Genomic DNA, 22612 nt, shown 5'->3' with positions numbered 1-22612 from the left:
TTTTTTTCTCTTAATTAATTGGCCTCTCAGAGTTGGTAAGACAACTCCCACCTGTTTATGCTCTCTGTATGTGTGTATATATATATATCTCCTCATTATATGTTCCATTCTATATGCATCCGAAGAAGTGGGCTGTAGTCCACGAAAGCTTATGCTCTAATAAATTTGTTAGTCTCTAAGGTGCCACAAGTTCTCCTGTTCTTCTTTTTGCGGATACAGACTAACACGGCTGTTACTCTGAAAGTTGTAGCTTCTGAGCAATGCTTTAATCTAAAAATTTCAAACAAGACTATTTATTTTCAAATCATGAATTATGACATAAGGTAGGCCTCCACTCACATTCCCTAAATGGAATTATTTAATATCCTTTCTGACAAATTTATTACTATAGTGTCACAAAACAGCAGAATTTACACACTGATGATAGCCATCAAGACAATTCTGCCAATAATCTTTTAAGTCCATCAGCACTCAAAGGACCATAAAGAATCACACTGAAGTGGGAGTGACAGGATTGCTTCTAATGCTGTTTCACAGATAGGTCTTTTTCAAAGATACTTTAATAGAAAACAAAATGGAAATGATTGTTTTCTGTTTTGCTTTGAATGTGAACAATTTTTTTTCTAGTAGGGAAAATATGCTTGCTTGTGGAAAAAGTGATGTATATATAATTTACTATTTTTGCAAATTGCATTTTAAAAATGATCACTTTAAAAAAGTCTCAAAGTAGCAACTTCTTGACAAATGTTAACAAAGACACTCAGCATGCCAATATGAAGTAGATAAGCTGTCACTTCAATACTCATGGGGCTTAAAACAAAGTAGTACTGCACAGGTAACAAATAATTTTTAGAACTCCTCATCTGCATCAGGACAGATTCAGTAAAGGAGTCATAATGCAAGTTCATTCCCTCATCTCAGAACATAAAATTAAAACCATCAATAGGACCAAAAAAAAGTGTTTTTTAAAACAATATCCATCATGGTAAACTTACAAATCCAACCACTATTGAGCATTTTTATTGCAATCACTTTATCATGAGAGTATTTCTTGGACATTCATGAAATGACCTTGGACTTCATTTGCCCTTTACTACTATTTTGTGCCGGTAAGGTGCTAACCCAGTGTTTAAATCTTCCAAAATTAACTCTCTTACCACTCCTTCAAACTACACTCCCAGACACTCTATATATAGCTGTCATCTAGCACCAACCTAACACTTCCTCATCCTCCTGCCTGATTTTGATTCCTGGCCCTCTCTTTTTCAGTACATTCTCTCACCCTTAACGCCACCAATTTCAACTTCTATGTTGATCCCTTAACCTCCAGCCTCTTCCCCATCACCTTATTTAAACTTTTAGTTTAGATGAACTCTTCTACTCACTGGACCTCATCCTCACTAAACCTTACTCTCTGCATGATCTTTCAATAGTGGGGTTCTCTTTCTCTCTCTCTCTCTCTGACCACTATCAAATTTCCTTCAACATTGTCTGCTCAAGCATAGAAAGGAGCATCAAGACACTGAAACAGTCATCATTCATTTCCTTCCTCCATATATACTATTCTCTCTCATCAAGCACTTTCTAAACAAAGTTCTCTAAGTTCCTAGACATTATGCTATATTTAAGCGTTCTATCATATTACAATGACCCTTACTGAGAAGATATCTATTGCAATACTGCCCGCCTACCCTCTGTCCACTTAGCACACTAGATATTAGCTGTACTTGTTGATTTGTATATAGACTGAGATTCTTCATGTGTTCCCTTACCTGTTCTTAAATTAGTTGTAATTAGCTATTTTTGCAAAAACTCTTCCTCGTTTCCCAAATATCCAAATTTCTTTATTTTTCTTGTCAGACAGATTTTGTAAAAAAAAGTTAATTATCTCAACTATTTTGAGTTATTCATTTCATACCTGTCTCCTCATTTATGAATGGCCTAATAATTTCGCTCTATTTGTTCAGTTTACTCTGACATATTTCCAAAAATCCTATCTACTTATATTGTCACAGTGACACAACCAACAAAAGATAAGTTAGAACACCAAGGCCCATAATCGTGCCAGACAACTAAGAGACAGCAAGGGAAGACTTGCAGCATAGACAGTTTCTTAATAACTTGTATTCTGTTTTCCTTACTTGGCATTTCTATATACTCATATTGCGGAATATTAATGTTTTTCTTCTTTTTTTGTTTCAGAACATCTCCATCTTCTGCCTTACTTTCTATAGCCTCACCTAGGTTAGGTTTTTTCCCTGAACAAATTTCCACAGTGTTAGCAATGGTGGAAGCTGAAGTATACACAAGGTACTAGTGCTTTAGCTACCATGTCAATGACAGATTTAGTTGATACAGTTGTCAAAACACCAGCAACTAGAGCAGGGGTGGGCAAACTACGGCCCGCAGGCCAGATCCAGCCTGTCAGGGCTTTGGATCTGGCCCACAGGATTGCCACCCCTGTGGCACCACAGGCCCCTCGCTGCTCCCGGAAGCGGCCGGCACCACATCTCTGTGGCCCCTGGGGGGCGGGGACAGATAGTTCCATGCGCTGCCCTCGCCTACGGGCGCCTCACCCCACAGCTCCCATTAGCTGGGAACAGGGATCCGCGGCCAATGGGAGCTTCAGGGGAGATACACACAGGCAAGTGCAGCGCGCGGAGCCCTCTGCCCCCCGCCTTCCCCAGGGGCTGCAGGGACATGGTGCCGGCTGCTTGCAGGAACAGCGGAGGGCCAGGGCAGACAGGCAGGGAGCCTGCCCTGGCCCCGGTGTGTGCCGCTGCCACCCTGGAGCCACTCCATGTAAGCAGCGCCAGGTCGGAGCTCGTACCCTGTACCCCTCCTGCACCCCAACTCCTTGCCTCCCACACCCTGCTGCACCCCAACCCCCTGCCACACCCCAACCCCCTGCTGTACCCGCACCCCTCCTGCACCCTAAGCACCTGCCGAGCCCCCTCCCTGCACCCCGCACCCTCTCCTGCACCCCAGCCCCCTTCCCTGAGCCCCCTCGTACAGCCCACACCCCTCCTCTGTCCCAAAACCTTGCCCTGAGCCCCTTCCTGCACACTGCACCCCTCCTACACCCCTGCCCCAGCCCTACATTCATGGCCCTGCATGCAATTTCCCCACCCAGATGTGGCCCTCAGGCCAAAAAGTTTGCCCACCCCTGAGCTAGACCGTGTTCTACAATAGCACTCCTACCAAAACTGCAAGAACGCACCAGAACTCAGGAGAAGGTGAGTTGTCATTCAACTCATTTCTCCAATCTTTTAGAAGCCCAACTCAATTCTGCCAGTTTTAATCTTTAAAATAATAATAAATCTCTTATTATAGCATTCACTGGCTATGGTATAATTTTTTTGTAATTTCATTGGCCTTGATAAAATAACCAAGTGCCAACCATGGTCATGTTTTAACAAATCACCGATTAAAGCACTTACCCATTTTTCATGTACATTTTACATAATGAGGTTGGAAAACTCAGACTTCATAGCCAGGATTCCAAGTCACAGATTTTCCTAAATTGTACACAACATAGATTTTCATATGTCAAGAGGCACTTCCACTTTTTTTATTTTTCAAGGCTTATCTTGTTTGTTCTTCTCTTGGCTACTCTAAGGATACACTAAATGATAATTTTCACAAAATGGAAGAAGGATAATCAGGTACCTTCGTATTTAATAAATATTTGTTTAAAAAGAAAAAAAGAAAACTATTGGCTAGCCCAGCTATATTTCGCAGCACAATGAAGTGCCACGCAGAGTATGCTAGTCCAGCACCCTAACTGATCTCATGCAAGAAGGGTTGGATGCACCATAAGACGAGAGACATGCCTGACATAAAATACGTACCAAGTAGCTTTAAACAAAACCATTATTTTGGGCCTAAATACAGTTTTATAAAACATATTCATTTATTTTCAGGAGTAAAAAAACCTGTTGAAATAAATATTTCAACATTCCCTTAAAGTTTTTGGAAACAATATACTGTACCATTACGCTAGTGCACAAGAACCAGAATGTGAAAACAGACTAGAAGGACACCAGTCTCGTTTCACTGTCTAGATAAGTAAACTGTCTGCATAAAGTCCTGCCCAAACTAAGGATGGAACAGAAGCATAATTTTCCTGATCAGTGTGTTTAAAGATTTATTTTTAACTATATGAATTATATTGTGCTACAGCGTAGTGCCCCTAAAATTCTGATCCTGCAGTTGTCAATACATATGCAAACCTCTGCCTGCAGAGCTCCATGTGGGATGCAGGGTGGTCCAACTGTAGGATGTCTTCTGAGCATCTCCTCATAAATGCTGGCATGGGGGGATGCCAGAGGCAGAGCCAAAGCACGTTGCACTGTACAGATTCTGGGCAGCACCTGTAGGCAGATGGGGACAGACTGCCAGAATTCAGACATCCCTGTGGGATGTCTAAACTACCCGAGGGGCTACTCTGTCTGCTAGAACAGCCAGAAATTCAGACTTAAAGGTACTATAGCCCACACTCCCCATGAGCTCTGTACTCAGCCCCTGAGAGGCTCAAGATTTAAAATTCATAACGTAAAGAAGTCAGCCAAATTTTGGTCCAAGTTGTATTTTGTAAAGCTGCAAAAAACCTGATGTTTGCTCCCTTGTTACTCAGTTCTTACAGATGAACACTTTTATTATTATTTTGTGAAGTACAAATTCTGTGAAGACTTCTCTCTTTTTAATCCTTTAGTTGTACAGGACTAATTATGGAAGATGCTTATTTTTTCAAGTCTGGACATTATTTGTTTCAGCAATTTCATGAGGTTGGCATAGCAACTACTACTGAAAACCTTTACATTATAAACTTGGGAATAACTCCTAAAGAAATTAAAAAGTCACTGTAACCTCTTTTGGATTAATTTGCTTTTATTAGTCTATGGTTGGTATAAAATATTCTATTGCGGAAGAACACGATGTTATTTTAGATGCACATCTAAAATTATAATCAAATATTTATGGAGTAAAACTGTCAAGTAAAAAGCTTAGAGAGCCCAGCGTTGCCAATGTTTCTTTTCTGGTTCACTTACAACTGAGCCCAAGGCATAAAAAAAGAAACAGCATCTGAGGAAGCCTTGTTTGCCCATTTTAAAGTGCAAGTCCTTTCCAAATACTGTAAGAGAAAAAGTTTAAAATTTCTATGCCAAACTCAGGTTTTCCTCTTTCTTAATTCCTCTGAAGAGCTGGCATCATGTATTAAGGCAAGCGAGCCTTAGCCTGACAGATTTCATTTACATGCCATTCCTCAGCTTTGAGCTTACACATCAATGTTGTAAGGCTCATGACTGTAGATCAGTGGTGGGCAACCTGCGGGACGCACGCAGCCTCTCAGGGTACTCCGCTGGCAGGCTGCCAGACAGTTTGTTTAAATTTGCGTGGCCGCCCGCAGCTCCCAGTGGCCGTGGCTCACAGTTCCCGGCCAATGGGAACTGCAGGAAGCAGCGCTGGCACGTGCTAGCCGCCATTTCCCACAGCTCCCATTGGCCGGGAACAGCGAACCACAGACAGTGGGAGCTGCGGGCAGCCGTGCAAATGTAAACAAACTGTCTGGCGGCCTGCCAGCAGATTACCCTGCTGGGCCGCAGGTTGCCCACCACTGCTGTAGATGTACTAAAAGCCAGAATTTTATGTAGTTGTTCCTAATTATACAACCATTTGATAATATTCTATAGCTTTACAATGTTTTATTCGTGCTCAAACATTATTTTTTGTAATGTATGGATCAATTAAATTACAAACTATATTTTTGTACTATTTGTCTTTTTAAAAAATGTGAAAATTTAGAAGTTGGAAGAGATTTGAGTGGTTTGGGAAAGTACATCTATGATCCTTCCAGAAAAAAAAAAAATCTATTCATCTCCATAACATAAAGTTGCTTAGTTATGAATATCTGGGCTAGATGTTTTATTCCAGGAGCGATGGCCAGAGTAGAAACCCAAAGAGTTAAGGTATGGAAATGTAAACCAAATGAGTCTTCATAAATCATTTTCACCTAATCAGGGATCACAAACACTAAAATACATTAATCATAAATGTATGCTTATTGTTGAGTATTACTACAGGGCAGAGTTAAAGCTGTGGAAATATACAGTTGAGATATTTGGATATCTATCTAGCTAAGCTTATGTCTGTTACAATTGGAGGTGTGATTTTCAACATGCGTAGGCACACCCACTCTAGCTTTAATATAACTAAATTGCCAAAAATAGCACTGAAGACACATTGGAGTGAGCTTCAGCACAGGGTAGGAAGGCAAGTACAAACCCAGGGTCCCAGGAGCACTTGTACAGCCTGTGCTGAACCCCATGCCGCTGTACCTTCACTGTTTTTAGCCACTCTAGCTAGATTAAAGCTAGCCTAGCATGGATCTGTCTACCCAAGAGGCAATCACATCTCTGACTCCAGAATAGTCATACTATTAGATACTTATATAGCTTCCATCATGGTAGTATCTGAGAATATCACAATATTTTATGTAGTTATGCTTACAACACACCTGTGAAATAAGGAAGTATTATAATCCCCATTTGACAGATGGGGAACTGAGGCACTGAGAGAGTAAGGGCTTGTCTATACTTACCGCCTGGTTCGGCGGCAGGCAATCAAGCTTCTGGGTTCGATTTATTGCGTCTTGTCTGGACGCGATAAATCGAACCCAGAAGTGCTCGCCGTCGACTCCGGTAATCCTGCTCAGTGCGAGGAGTACGCGGAGTCGACGGGGGAGCCTGCCTGCCGCGTCTGGACCACGGTAAGTTCGAACTAAGGTACGTCGACTTCAGCTACGTTATTCACGTAGCTGAAGTTGCGTACCTTAATTCGAATTGAGGGGTTAGTGTAGACCAGGCCTAAGTGATTTACCTATGGACACACGAGAAGTCTGTAGCACATTAGAGAACTGACCCAGGGTCTTCTATGGCCCCAGTTAGTATCCTAGGCAGTAGAACATCCTTCCTTTCATACCTCAACACGTTTGGATCTTTAAGTTTAGCCTTGAACTTCTTGGATTTGTAATATTTGTTATTGGGATAATTACAATATCCCTGTAAAAACATTTTTTAACCTCAATCACTGATATGGACTCTCAGGTTTAATTTAATTTTTTTAAATATTTTTAATATTTAAATTTTTAAAAAATAAATAAAGAATAAATCTTGCAAACTTCGAGGTATATTTCTTAATTTATTACTTAAAAATATGTTCGAGTCTTTTATCCACCCATATACTTCTTGATGGAAAAATACTGGAGTTTTTCCACTAGTGGCTTGTTACTTTTATAGAAAATTCATATTATAAAGAAAATGTAAAGTGCACAATTAATAGGAATGTAAAGTACAGAAAACCTCTGCCCAAGAGCATAGCAAAGATTCTTCCTCAGCTAGTGAGGAGAGCCAATAAGCACAAGCTTAAAATAAAAAAGATGTTCAACATTCAATCATATTAGAAAAACAGGAAGCAAACCACAGTGCTTTAGTTGTTTTGTTAAAAACCATTATTTAAGGCAGAGAAATTGAATCAATCATCTTTAATAGCAGAAAAGAAAATTAACAGCTGGTCATATCAGAGTGGAGTTCTTCTGTAAGCACACTAAAATATTTTATTAAAATAACTCCATTCATTACTTTGAAATAAATACTTGGAATTACACAGAAAAGAATTCTGCCCACAATCTCACAATACTATTTTGTACTTAAATGTATTTCCATTTTTCTCCCATTCCACTGGACAAGGGGTGGGGGGGAAGCAACTCAAGATCCTTTTTTTCAAATGGGCTATCTGAACACACATATTATTGTGAGCCTAGAGGAAAGGTGCCCCCAGCATATAAACATATTTCAACTGAGGCAAGACAAAGTAGTAGTCTGCATTTGACTCCCCTGTGAGAAATGATTCTGGGTACTTCTATGCTTTTACAATGAGGCAACAGCAACATCTGTCACTTTTTTTTCAAATCTAAAATTTATAGATTATATCTGTAGATGCCTAGTTACTTTGCCATTCACAGAATAAATTTATTTCTGTCAACCAGAGAGACAAACTCTTCTAACATTAAATGCAAGTCGATAATTCAGCAACTTTTCTAACGTTTTCATATGTGTCAAATACAAATAACCAAGAATTATACTATGTAATTATACCTTAAACTTTGGAAATGTTGTTGATTTAAAATATCCACTTATATTATACCAGTCAGAAAAGCCACTATTTTTAACATCCATGAATGCATGTCACAAAATATTTCCTGTTCACTGAACACACATGCTTTGGTGATTATGGAGTCTAACTCATGAAACAAGTCTGAATACAGGTACTTCATTAGTTTATTACCATACTGAACACTGAAGTATTCTTGGATGGATATACTACTTATACATTTATTTGGGAATTCATAAAGAACTATATGCATTATGCATGCTCCCAATACTTTTCGGTGATTTATTAATGAATTATATTTGCTTCATTGTTTTGTTTTTTACTGTTTCTTGTTTTGCTCAATTTTACAAAACTTAGTATGTCGAGTACACAGCCCTTGTTTTTTTTCAAATGATATGAAAAATAGCCTTTAAGAGCAACTCCAAAGAGCAAAGGAACAAATGAAACTAGCAAGGAATACTCCTTTTGTTTTCAGGGGCGTTAGACCCTGAGCCACATTGTTATCCAAAGCAAACCATAACTTTTTTTTCCCCTGGCCACCATACATGCTATCACCAAACTTCTCAAAATGTAAATCTCTACATCAAATTTTTTGCAAAACATAATAATGAAATTAGTTAATCCACCTGACCAGCCTCAGCTAGTAAAGTATGTTCCCACCACAGAAACATTACTGTATCCATATCCTATGCAGTTCTTAACCCTACAGTAGTCATGCAGTAGTCACAACATAATTATCCCTAGATGTGCAAAGACTGCTGACTGTTTAATACAATAAACTCTTAGCAGTACTGTTGCGATGTTTCCGGGGCGGACAGATGTACACTTTACATGGGGTTATATGGGCAAAAGACAGAGAAGATAAAATGAAAAAGTTCAGCACACATTTAAACATCTGACCACCACGCAACCAGTCAACTTTAAACTTTACTAAGACCAGAATGAGTCTCCCATTCAACAACAGTTTTTAAATTAAGACCATCATCAATTTAAAGCCTTTTAGACTGCTGGGAAGTATATGGACTTTGTCCAATGGCTGTAACTGATGTGTTTGTAACACACTCAGCAACGGATTTATTTTATATCCCCGACTGAGAAAACAACTCTTAAATCCTGTGCGCCTAAGAGTACCTTCCCTTTGGAGATCCGTACGCATCTACCTTGGATTACACTTGTTTTATGTTTTTCTTTCTACTGAGCATCTTTTTGAAAAACAGTTTTGATAGGTGGGCAACAAGTATCCTACAATCTACTTATTGCATCTATGTCACACAATATAACCATTTTCATTATTGTTTTTGCACAGTATTTAGATTTAATAGCCACTGAAGAAATAAATCTATAGAATCAATGGTTGAGTTTGGTGTATCTAAAATGCTAAATTCAAGGATACCAATAGTTTATGCCACTCCTGTATTCCTGTTGCATATTCTGACATTTAGAGTTCCAACAGCTTTCTTTTTAAATTAAGCAGAATTCTGGAAGACCATTAATAAAAGTTTGCAATCACTGCAGATCCGGTAGCATCTCAAGGAACAGGGTCAGCAAAAGTTAGTACCTCAAATAGCAACATATTTACCTAATTATGACAAAAAGTTTAGAACAGAAGCTAAGTGCCTCACAGTCTTCCACCACAACCTACAGATAGATTAATGTGTGGCTTCAGGGGGATCAATCCTACACATACTTCATGCTCGAGACTAAACAATTTGGCCCCTGCCTACATCATTTTCTGATTTCTTAACTCATCTCCCTCACTCCTTTCACATCACTAATGAAGTCGTTCTTATTACCCTCTCTTTTTCTATTCATCTTCATACCTCCTTCAATCTTAATGTGCCAGTCACCTGCAATTTATTCATTCAAATCCTTCCTGAAAATCTCCTTCCAGAAGGTTGACAAATATCAAATCCATGTCAACAAATTCTGTCAACATACTTCTTAGAACAAAACCATTTCCCCCCCTAAAATTAGCACTACTCTCTGGATCTCCTAGTCCAGGGGTAGGCAACCTATGGCACACGTGCCGAAGGAGGCACGCGAGCTGATTTTCAGTGGCACTCACACTGCCCGGGTCCTGGCCTACCGGTCCGGGAGGCTCTGCATTTTAATTTAATTTTAAACTAAACTTCTTAAACATTTTAAAAACCTAATTTACTTTACATACAATAGTTTAGTTATAAATTACAGACTTATAGAAAGAGACCTTCTAAAAACATTAAAATGTATTACTGGCACATGAAACTTTAAATTAGACTGAATAAATGAAGACTCGGCACACCACTTCTGAAAGGTTGCTGACCCCTGTCCTAGTCCATTCTTGCACTGCATATAATTACTGTCTTATATGCCAACAGCATGCTGTGCACTGCTCCAAAGTCTGCAATCTCCCTGAGGCAAAGACATTGTTTTATATTTTGTATGGTACTGAACAAGTGACTGCACGCAACAACAATATCATGCATCAGACCAATCTGGAATGTACAGCAGAATAATCAATGAATGAGTGCCCAATAAATAGTGGCAGGAGCCCAAAAAATTCAAGTATTTGGATACAGATGCAGTAGAACCAACATACTTTTAGAGGGCTGGCTTGTGAGGTATCATTTGACGTAAGAATTACTGGAGTTGGTCTTACATTCATCAACCCCTACTATATATTAAAGTATAAAGAAAAAACAACTCTGAGTAATGTACGAGATAAAAATAACAGATACTTCACCACTCTCCCAGGATAGCATTTTCTATGTTACATAAAGAAGTGAATAATGAAACAATGCATTTTAACAGGAAAGTTAATCTGTGGGTGATTTTCTGTTTATGTTGGTGCTGCTCCTATGTTTCTAATCAAGACTGGATGGTGCTGTGGGGGCTGCAAAGTAATAATGAACTTCTGAATCCTGGCAGTCCAGAGTCCTCTCAACTTCACATCCACAAGTAGGGATGAATGATCCCACTATTGTGGCCTGAGCAGAGCCACTACAAGCATTCAACCTGAAGCCTTTTCTTTTCTTTTGCTCCTTAAAGTAAAAAACTAGTGTTTTAAGAAAAGTAAAACAGTAAACCATGAGTATACTGAAAAATATAAAACCATAAAAAAATACACTTGCCAAATGACAGAAGATATCTTTTCTGCTTCTCCTCTGTAAGGTAAGACGACCAGATAAAAAGGGGAAAGTTGCAGACCAAAGAGGGATGAACAATGAGAGCTTCTGATTGGTTTCTTTCCTGCCTGAAATCTACAGAGAGAGGAGCTATCCACAGAGCTGCACTGGTGCAAAGTAGAGTTCAGAAAAATTTTTTTTTTTTAAATTGTGCCAATTTAGATAGCATACTGATGGCTGTCAACATGATCAAATTCTGGTCAGTTAAACTGACTGCTGTTTTACTCTGGCTTTCAGAACTAGATACAATGAAAAACTGTAAACATAATAAATAAAACAAAAACAAACAGCCATAAAAGTACTGCAAGTCAAACAAAACAGTAAAATTCTGCAGGCAACTGATTTTCAGTATTTGTAATAATAATGAGTCCTACAAATGCAAAGTAAAAATAAGTACAGATTCATTCTGAAATATGCATGCCAAATGTAGTCATCAGAAAAACAATTCCCTCCTCTCCCCACTCGCAAGCTGCTTCTCATTTAGTCTAAATTTTAATTTTTCTGTTGTATTCATAAAAACTGTAGACTGACTTTGGTTATTTTTGATGAGAATATATATATTTTATTACAAAAAAGTATTCCCACTCACTTCAAATTAATATTTTGATTCTGTTTTAATACATCAAAATTGGATTTCTTTACCATTCAAAATATTTTCTTAATATTGTTCTACTACAGAGATTCTAGTGGACCATACATGGTCTGTAAAACACTTGCTGTGAATAAGGGAGAACCCACTGGTCACATGATACAAGCTTGTCATTTTACCTTATTAAAGACAACTAAAAGGACAAACACTTTTCTAAATATTATTTTCCAGCAATCATTATAGCTGCCATGGGAATATTATAAAATATTAAAAATAGGAAGGAAGGTGAGACAGTGAACAGGAGAAGGCAATATCTGTATTAAAGTATGGTCCAAAATATAAAAGTTGGACAACTCCTGACAAAATTGGAAAATTCTTAAAATGAATAAAGGAAATAATGAATTCTTCTACATCATTCAAATTCTGCTTTAATGTAAGCAAAAAGGCTTCCTTCACTATTTTTTAGAAATCAGGTTCCCATCAGTTTTAAGATCAAATTCATGTTTTTATTTATGCAATAAAGTTTTAATTTAAGAAACACCTAAAATTCCTTTCAGTGATAGCCCCCGACTTGGTTGCAGATATAAAAAGAAAACTTCATATCAACAGAAAGGAAACAAATACAAAAGCACTACAGGATTTTTGTTCCCAGCATTTTAATCAATGTAAAAAATCAAGTAATTTTCTATTATTTTGTTGCTTTACTGATTAATGACTAATTTGCTACCAGTTACAACAAACAAAACGATGACACAATGTTAAGCCAAAGCAAGCAAGAATATAAAATAGGGTAACTACTGTCACTGCTCAAATGCAAACAATCCTAGCAAACTAATTATGATTAGACAGTAATAGACTGAAGCAGACTTTTGTCAACATGCCATGTTTTGCCCTCACCTTTACTTAGATTACAGATGCCAAAAGTTATATTTTGCGGTACTTCAAACCTCTTCCCAATCTAGGAGCACATACAAACATGATAGGCTGTCCTTCACTCTCCATTAAAATCTTGGGGGTATCCTTAAAAAACATGTTTGACTTCAGTACCAGAACAGCTTGAACAAGGGTCAACAAAACAAGACAAGAGTGATTTTGGAGAGAAATGGTGTAGAAGCAAGAATTATTGAGTTAACTGTACAGTACTGTACTATTTGTTTAAAATCATCATTTTAGTCTAGAAAGTATATTATACAATAGAAAAAAAATTGTTACTTCAAGTTTAATCCTACTTCTAATAAAGATATTTCAAAATTAATTAAAAATTTTTTTTTCAAACAGAACACAAATGTTTTATGCAAATAAAAACATAGCAGTGCAAAAGAGTTAGCATACCTGGGCTACCAGGGCCTGGATGTTACAGAAGTCTAGAGATATATTTTAGTGAATCTGATCTTAAAAGTTCTCTTTTATGAAGTCTGCTCTACTGTGAAAGCGACATTTGAAAAGAGAAGCCATGTCTATAGTGCCCTTAAGGCTATAGTTATATAAAACTACCTGTAAAACTTGATTTATAAGCAAGTTCTCATAAGCACAATGCAAGATTGGTGCTAAAGCAAATGCTGTCAACTTGAAAAAACTAATCATCCCAGATGAGTGAGCTTTCCTTACCAAATGAGGGAAGCTACACCATTAATTTCCGCAGAATAAGTCTTTAAAACAAATTTTGTAAAGATAACCTGCCAAATTTGAACAAAAAGTGAACCAATTAAATGTTACAAAAATGGAGGCTGTGGAAGAAGCAGAGACCTCTAACCAGCTGCCTGAGTACCGTGCGGAGTATAGAAGGAAAAGATGCTCTCTCCCATCTACTTCAGCCAGAATGCTGGTGGAAGGATAGAGTAACAGAGCCTTTCCATCCTTGCGGACGCCAGAAAGCTCTGGGGAATGGGTAGAATAATGAAGAATCCCCCAGCTCAGTAGGCCAGAAGGTTCTGGGAGAGGAATAAGAGAGGAAGCTCCTTCATCCTTTCAGGAAAAAACAGGATGGTGAAGCTTCAAATTTATTAGACTCTTACTAACCAAAAGCCCATACAAAACAGAACCCCTGAGCAGAGTAGGAAGGAACATTGGCAGAAATCAGAGCACCTTCCCATTGCTCAGCAGGTGAGGTGGCAGAGAAAGTGGAATGGACTACAGCCTTGTCCCTGGGCCTCCCTGACAAATACCCAACTCTTCTTTCATACGTAACTCTGAAGTACATTTGGTGTTCTAGGTAAGTGTCTGGTAATTTTTTCAGATTCTGCAAATGTTAAATATCTTCACAGAGAAAATATGATTAAGCTTATTTTTTCCCGCAATAATTACGTTATTTGAAATAGTTACTTAAAGAAATAAACATTTTATAATTAAAGAGACAAAGAAATAATCACCTTAGTTTTTAATCACCTAGAGAGAATTCAGAATGGTGACAATTACAGTATTGTACTAAATTAGTACTATATCGACTTAAAATAGCTATACACCTGGAGGATCATATTAAAAAAGGTATTCCTATTTAAGGTCCAGTCTGCTACTACTTATCCACACATAGGCCTGGTCTACACTATGAGTTTACTTCGAATTTAGCAGCGTTAAATCGAATTAACCCTGCACCCGTCCACACAACAAAGCCATTTATTTCTAAATAAAGGGCTCTTAAAATCGATTTCTGTACTCCTCCCCGACAAGCGGAGTAGCGCCAAAATCGATATTGTCATTTCGAATTAGGGTTAGTGTGGCCGCAATTTGATGGTATTGGCCTCCGGGAGCTATCCCACAGTGCACCATTGTGACCGCTCTGGAAAGCGATCTGAACTTGGATGCACTGGCCAGGTAGACAGGAAAAGCCCCGCAAACATTTGAATTTCATTTCCTGTTTGCCCAGCACAGGAGAGCATAGGTGACCACAGAGAGCTCATCAGCACAGGTAACCATGCAGGTCGATAATCGAAAAAGAGCACCAGTATGGACCGTACGGGAGGTACTGGATCTGATCACTATATGGGGAGAGGATTCAGTGCTAGCAGAATTTCGTTTGAAAAGACGAAATGCCAAAACTTTTGAGAAAATCTCCAAGGGCATGATGGAGAGAGGCCACAATAAGGACTCAGAGCAGTGCTGCGAGAAAGTCAAGGAGCTCAGACAAGCCTATCAGAAAACAAAGGAGGCAAACGGTCGCTCCGGGTCAGAGCCGCACACATGCCGCTTCTACGCTGAGCTGCATGCAATTCTAGGGGGGACCGCCACCACTACCCAACCTCTGACCGTGGATTCCGAGGCAGGGGTAATCTCATCAGCCACACCTGAGGATTCTGCGGACAGGGAAGAGGAGGAGGAGGACGATGAGCTTGCAGAGAGCACACAGCACTCCGTTCTCCCCAACAGCCAGGATCTTTTTCTCAGCCTGACTGAAGTACCCCCCAAGCCAGTACCCAAGACCATGACCCCATGGATGGGACCTCAGGTGAGTTTACCTTTTAAAATATAAAACATGGTTTAAAAGCAAGCGTTTTTTAATGATTAATTTGCCCTGAGGACTTGGGATGCATTCGCGGCCAGTACAGCTACTGGAAGTCCGTTATCGTGTCTGGGGATGGAGCGGAAATCTTCCAGGGACATCTCCATGAAGCTCTCCTGGAGGTACTCCAAAAGCCTTTGCAGAAGGTTTCTGGGCAGTGCAGCCTTATTCCGTCCTCCATGGTAGGACACTTGACCATGCCATGCTAGTAGCAAGTAATCTGGTATCATTGCTGACAAAGCCTGGCAGCGTATGGTCCCGGTGTTTGCTGGCATTCAAGCAACATCCGTTCTTTATCTCGCTGTGTAATCCTCAGGAGAGTGATATCACTCATGGTAACTTGGTTGAAATACGGGAATTTAATTAAGGGGACAGAGGTGGCCGTTCCTACTGGGCTGTTTGCCTGTGGCTGAAAAGAAATCCTTCCCTGCAGTTAGCCAAGCGCGCGGGGGGAAGGGGGGGACCTGAAGGGGGGAATTGGCGCTGAGCTTTTTGCCTTTGGCTAGCAGGGATCTTCCCTGATACCAGCCACACGGTGGGGGGAGGGATAAAGCGATCATCCCAGAGAATTGGAGGGGGGGGGGTTAGTTTGGTTTCTGCTGCTGCACGTTAACTGGAAAACTGCAGCACTCAATGGGCTTTGCTTGGTATATGGGAAAGGAGGGGGCTGCTCTTATGAAGGCTGCAGAAGCCAAAAGACAATGGCTTACCATGGCCGCATGCAAGCCGAATTCTGTTGCCCGGACCTGCGTCTGTGATCTCTAACACCAAAGCCACAGGCACTCAATATTAAGATGGAAAATGCGACCTTGTACTGAAATCACATGTGCTATGTAATGTGAATAGTGCTGTTCACCATGAAAGAGTATAAGCATTGTTCTGTAAAATGTATCATTTTAAAAACTTCTCTCCTTTTTTTCGACCCTCCCTCCAGCAGCTGCAAATTTTTCAAGCCTCCCTCCTCGGTCTCGAAGTCTATCTCAGATAAGGCAGCGGAGAAAGAGGACGCGAGACGAGATGTTCACGGAAATAATGGAATGCACCTGTAATGAAAGAGCTCATTTGAATGAGTGGAAGGACACGGTATCTAAGTACTGGAAAGATGCCAGTGAACGTGAGGTCATGAGGGATGCTCGAGATGAGAGGTGGCAGGCTGCAACGCTGGGGCTGGTGCGTGATCAAACGGACATGCTCCGGCGTCTGGTGGAGCTTCAAGAACGGCAGCAGGATAACAGAGTGCCACTGCAGCCACTGTATAACTTCCCTGCCCGCTCACCATGTTCCATAGCCTCCTCACCCAGACGTGTAAGAACGCGGGGGGAAGATTGTGGGGGGAGCGGGAGGCTCCGTGCACCCTCCCACTCCACCCCAGTGGACAGCCCAACCAAAAGGCTGTCATTATATTGAATTTTTTCAGTGGCCTTTTACTTCCCTCCTATCCTCCTCCCAAACCTCACCCAGGTTACCTTGTCGGTTCTCTCCCTATGTTTATAATCAATTAATAAAGAATACATGATTTTTAAACGATAGTGACTTTATTTCTTTTAAAAGCAAGCTGTGATTTAAGGGGGGAGGGTGGTTTGCTTACAGGGAATGAGTCAATCAGGGGGCGGGTTTTCAACAAACAGAACTTTCACACCGTAGCCTGGCCAGTCATGAAACTGCTTTTCAAAGCTTCTCTGATGCGCAGCGCTTCCTGGTGTGATCTTCTAATTGCCCTGGTGTCTGGCTGCGCATAATCAGCAGCCAGGCAATTTGCCTCACCCTCCCACCCCGCCATAAAGGTCTCGCCCTTACTCTCACAGAGATTGTGGAGCACACAGCAAGCAGCAATAACAATGGGGATATTGGTTTGGCTGAGGTCTGACTGAGTCAGTAACGATCGCCAGTGACCTTTTAAACAGCCAAATGCACATTCTACCACCATTCTGCACTTGCTCAGCCTGTAGTTGAACAGCTCCTGACTCCTGTCCAGGCTGCCTGTGTATGGCTTCATGAGCCATGGCATTAAGGGGTAGGCTGGGTCCCCAAGGAGAACTATAGGCTTTTCAACATCCCCAAAGTTATTTTCTGGTCCGGGAAGTAAGTCCCTTGCTGCAGCCGGTTAAACAGAGTAGTGTTCATGAAGACGCGAGCGTCATGAACCCTTCCCGGCCAGCCCATGTTGATGTTGGTGAAACGTCCCATGTGATTCACAAGTGCTTGCAGCACCATTGAAAAGTACCCCTTGCGGTTTATGTACTGGGTACCCTGGTGCTCGGGTGCCAAGATAGGAATATGGGTTCCATCTATCACCCCACCACAGTTAGGGAATCCCATTGCAGCAAAGCCATCCACTATGACCTGCACATTTCCCAGAGTCACTACCTTTCGTAGCAGCAGCTCAGTAATTGCTTTGGCTACTTGCATCACAGCAGTCCCCACGGTAGATTTGCCCACTCCAAATTGATTCCCAACTGACCGGTAGCTGTCTGGCGTTGCAAGCTTCCACAGGGCTATCGCCACTCGCTTCTCAACTGTGAAGGCTGCTCTCATCTTGGTATTCTGGCACTTCAGGGCAGGGGAAAGCAAGTCACAAAGTTCCATGAAAGTGCCCTCCGCATGCGAAAGTTTCGCAGCCCCTGGGAATCGTCCCACACCTGCAACACTATGCGGTCCCACCAGTCTGTGCTTGTTTCCTGGGCCCAGAATCGGCGTTCCATGGCTATAACCTGCCCCATTAACAGCATGATCTCCAAGGCACCGGGGCCAGCGGTTTGACAGAATTCCATGTCCATATCCTCATCACTCTTGCCACCGCGCTGCCGTAGCCTACTCCTCGCTGCCTGGTTTTGCAGGTTCTGGTTCAGCATAAACTGCATGATAACGCGCGAGGTGTTTACAATGTTCATGACTGCTGTCTTGAGCCGAGCGGGCTCCATGCTTGCCGTGGTATGGCGTCTGCACTGTTCATCCAGGAAAAAGGCGCAAAATGGTTGTCTGCCGTTGCTTCCCTGGAGAGGGGGGAGGATGTACCCAGAACCACCCGCGACAATGTTTTTGGCCCCATCAGGCATTGGGATCTCAACCCAGAATTCCAATGGACGGAGGAGACTGCGGGAACTATGGGACACCTACCCACAGTGCAACGCTCTGGAAATTGACGCTAGCCCCGGTACATGGACACACACCACCAAATTAATGTGCTTAGTGTGGCCGCATACATTCGACTTTATACAATCTGTTTCCAAAATTCCAATTATATAAATTCGGATTAATCCCGTAGTGTAGACATACCCATAGTTACACCATTCAATAGAATGAAAAGAAATAATTTATTGTGCAAGAGTTGCAAGTTTGGGCCCAATCTTGAGCTCTAAAATATTTCCTCTTAAAACTACTTATTTTATACAGTCTTGAGAGCAACAAAATTAATGAAAAGCCTTCAACTGGAGTTGGATCAGACTCTAAGTAACTGGCTCAAGGTCATACTGACAGCGAAGAATCCTGACTTCACTGAAATCAGCTGGAGTTTTGCCATTCACTTCAAAAGGGCCCAGATTTCACCAGACATCTGCAGCAGAGCCAGGAAGACCCCAACCTCCAGGCTCTCTGTCTTAGTGCCTTGTGAAAATAGTGAACATCTTAGCACATACTCTTCTACTTCATAAAATCTGCAAAACTCCTGTCTATTTTTTCACTCCTAGAGTTACAACATCAGTTTTTTGAATAATAGCTTTTGCTTCTATTAACCTTAAACAAAGTACTTTAAAAATGCTCAGATTTTTTTTTATGTAAAATAGAACAATACCAATTTTACTGTATTCAACTTACTTTCTCTGAAACGTATATTTACTTACAAAAAAACCTTTTAAATCATAAGTTACAAATCTACAAACTAATTTTGGGGCATCAGTTCTTGTATAATCAAGTCTTAAAACACATCAGAAGCAAAAACTTCAGCAAGTGAATAATAGTTAATAAGATTAATCTAACATTACAACTAGAAAAAGTGTGTTCTCAAAGATTTGCCAACTTAGTATTTAATTGGGGCTGGATCATACGCCAGAGTTCCACCTCTGGAAACTTGAGTCCACTTATGTGCACTAAGTTACAAGGTACAGCGAACCTGGTAATAGCAATACAGATCCCAGTACATGGGTAGTCCCATCATAAAATTAATAGACCACATTTCTCAATAACTGATAATATGCTCCAGAAATCCAGGCTTAAAGAATTGAGTGTCACATGTATAGACTCTGTAGAAATTTCAGAGCTATATAGCAGTCTAGAACTGTAACAACAAAGGATGTTGCAATTTTAGCATAGGAGAACTGTCAGGGCGCCTTGAGTAACTAGGAAGTGAAACGTAACAGGGATCCTACAGGACAGGAGTAGGACCAAATGCAAAACCCCTGAGGGACCAAGATTAGAAATGCAGGGAGTACTGCAGAGTTGGAATGCTTGGGTGCTACAGAATATTATTATTTTCTTTAATTTCCAATAGTGGTCACAGTGTGCAAGGCACTTTTCAAATACAAGAGAAAGCGTGTTTCAGGTGCTGCAGCGCAGCACACACAGTATAGTCACGGAAGGTCATGTCTGCAGTACCTGGCATCACTGTCCATTCTATTTAGACCTTTCTACCTCACCTATCACAACCATGATATTGGCATGCCTGTAAAACAGAAGTGGTGAAGGTGTTACAGGGCACCCTCAGAGGCATCACAGCAGAAACATGCAAGGAGCAGACAAAGCAGTCCTGGGAGCCAGGTCTACAAAGGGGAACAGCATTATTATTTGTTCTGATTTCCAGTAGTGACCACAGTGTGCTAGGCACGTTGTAGATATGAGAGATGTGTTTGGTGTGCTTAGGCACGCTGCCCGGAAGATGGCCCAAGGTGCTACAATAGGGCATGGTCAGAGTGCAGGAAGTCTGGTTTACCTGAGGACAATGGAGGTACTGGAAAGAGGCAGGGCTGTATGAGAAAATATAAATATAAGGGCACTCCAGGGCAGAGCTATGGGGCGGACAGACAGCAGGGACTGATAAGGGGGCACTTGAGGGCAGACAACAGGGACTGATAAGGGGGCACTGGAGGGCAGACAGCAGGCGACGCTGCAGGGGGAACACAAACTGCCAGTGGGCCACAGCGGGTCAGCAAGGGAGATCAGGTCAGTGGAGCAGCAACGGTTACTGCACGGGCCCAGCACGCGCTGGTCCGATTCCCTAGGGTGCTCAACCCCGCCCCGCGTGTGCCCTGAGGCAGGGAGGGTGCGAGGAGGCTGTTCCCACGGTCCCCGCCCCCTAGACCCCAGGTACCATTACCCAGCAAGCCCAGCGCCGCGCCGCCATCCTGCTGCCGGCCAGCTCCCACGGGAACCACACAGCCTCGCGAGAACTCACTCCCTTTCCCTCCTCCTTGTCTCATACTGTCCCCTCCCACACAGCTGCGCTAGGAATCAACATGGCGGTAGCGCCGCGCACGTGTCCCGGTCCCGCAGCAAACGCCTCGTACGGGCACCCAGCGCGCGCACACGCACATGTACACGCACGCGACGGGAGGGGGAGCGGAGCCGATGCGCAAGCGCAAGAGTTGCCTTGCCGCTCCGCTCCCAGGCAGTTGGGATTCGAACGGGGCGCGCGAGCCTCCTCCCCCACGCGCTGGTCACGTGGGGCTTTCCCCCTCCGTCTGCCCCCCCTCGCGGGCGCCGAATTCGGCATCATCCGGGTCCCCCCTTTCCCTTGTGTCGAGGCCTCACCTGGCTCCCGCTATCTCGCGCGCACGGAGCCCGCCGGCAGAGGAGCCGTTTCCCCTGCTCGTTCTCTCCGTGCCGCGCAGCGGCGGCGGCGGCTCCACACAGCGCCTGCTCCCCCCTCAGCGCGGCGGCTCCTTCCGCTTCCTTCCCCTCCCCCCGCTGCAGCAGGGACCCGCTCCCTGCAGCTCCGCCTGCTGGTAGCTGGGGGAGGCGGCCGGCCGCCGCCTACGCTCGCGGGGTGAGGGTCGGCGCTGCCCCGCGGAGCTGGACGCGCCGAGTGACTGTTCTCGCCGCGTAGCGTAGGGGGAAAGTCCCTGGCTGGGGGCGAGCCGGCTCTGCCCACGGGGACGCGACGGGCGTCTGGCCAGAGGGCGTGTGAGTCAAGAGCCGGGCTGGGCCTGACTTGGGCACTGTGAGATGCGGATGGTGGAAGCAAGAGGTGCGAGGGATGGGTCAGAGCTGCTGCGTTCCCTGCCCCCACCATCCCCACCGAAAACCTCCTATCTTCAGAGCATGCAGGCAATAGGGTGGCAAGGCCCAGCCATAGGAAGTGGTTCCAGCTGCTCCCCAGGCAGGCAGCTCTGGCTTCTGGGCTTTTAGACCAGTGACTCTCAAACTTTTGTACTGGGGACCCCTTTCACATGCAAGGAGCCTCTGAGCGCGACCCCCTTCCCTTATAAATTAAAAACACTTGTTCATATATTTAACACCATTATAAATGCTGGAGGCAAAGCGGGATTTGGGGTGGAGGCTGACAGCTCATGACCCCCCCCATGCAATAACCTCCTGACCCCCAGTTTGAGAACCCCTGGTTTAGATTGTTGCCCACCCCCCTTTGGTTTAACCACATAAGCAACTTTGGGGGGGTTCCATGTTTGAGGAAGAGAAATTGATGAGGTGAGTCAGGTGTATTTTTTGGCACAATCCTGTTGATTTACAAAGGATGTGCAGAGAGTCATGTTTCCATTAGAGTGACCTGATGTCCTGATTTTATAGGGACAGTCCCAATTTTTGGATCTTTTTCTTATATAGGCTTCTATTACCCTCCCACCCCCTGTCCTGATTTTTCACACTTGCTGTCTGGTCACCCTAGTTTCCCTGGATGTTGTAATGAGTAAGGCAGTTTCCTTGCTGAGCCAATCCCCAAACCAGTCAGTTCTCAAGGAATGTTGTGTCTCTGCTGCTTCTCAGGACCACGCTCATGCCAAAGAGGCTTCTGTTGCTGTGTGCTGGCTTTCTTCTCTACACGCACTTAGCTTATGCTCCCATAGCTTCTGTATTTGCAATCAGGGAACACATCCCACAGAGGTTAGCTTCTGCTTAAGCATTGCCATATAGCCCATTGCTTTGGGCAGTAGCAGCTTTTATTTCCAACTATGTCACAACATAAAAGAGCTTAATTGTGCCTTCCATGGAGCCTGAAAGACGGGTGCTTAGCTTTAACCAGATTTG

General features: G+C 42.6%; 1 protein-coding gene and 1 long non-coding RNA gene across 5 annotated transcripts in view; one reads left to right on the top strand and one right to left on the bottom strand.

The window, feature by feature from the left end:
• ZZZ3 (zinc finger ZZ-type containing 3) overlaps window positions 1-21280 on the bottom strand; it is a 104880-nt gene extending 83600 nt beyond the window's left edge. For 3 of the 4 annotated variants that reach the window (XM_034778026.1, XM_034778028.1, XM_034778029.1), the window contains exon 1: window positions 21164-21280. The gene's annotated coding sequence lies outside the window, so the exon portion shown is untranslated. Of the gene's footprint in view, window positions 1-20729; window positions 20755-21163 lie in introns of those variants that run through there. The other variant, XM_034778027.1, reaches the window with a different exon arrangement.
• A 96-nt stretch (window positions 21281-21376) lies between these two features.
• Window positions 21377-22612, top strand: part of LOC117881160 — a 29922-nt gene continuing 28686 nt past the window's right edge. Inside the window, exon 1 of the long non-coding RNA XR_004646719.1 lies at window positions 21377-21599. This is a non-coding gene — a long non-coding RNA (uncharacterized LOC117881160). The remainder of the gene's footprint in view (window positions 21600-22612) is intronic.

This window comes from Trachemys scripta, chromosome 8 (genome assembly GCF_013100865.1).
Source record: "Trachemys scripta elegans isolate TJP31775 chromosome 8, CAS_Tse_1.0, whole genome shotgun sequence".
Classification (NCBI taxonomy): domain Eukaryota; kingdom Metazoa; phylum Chordata; order Testudines; family Emydidae; genus Trachemys; species Trachemys scripta.
The sequence above is the reverse complement of the archived record's forward strand: the minus strand, read 5'-3'. Positions and strand labels throughout refer to the sequence as shown.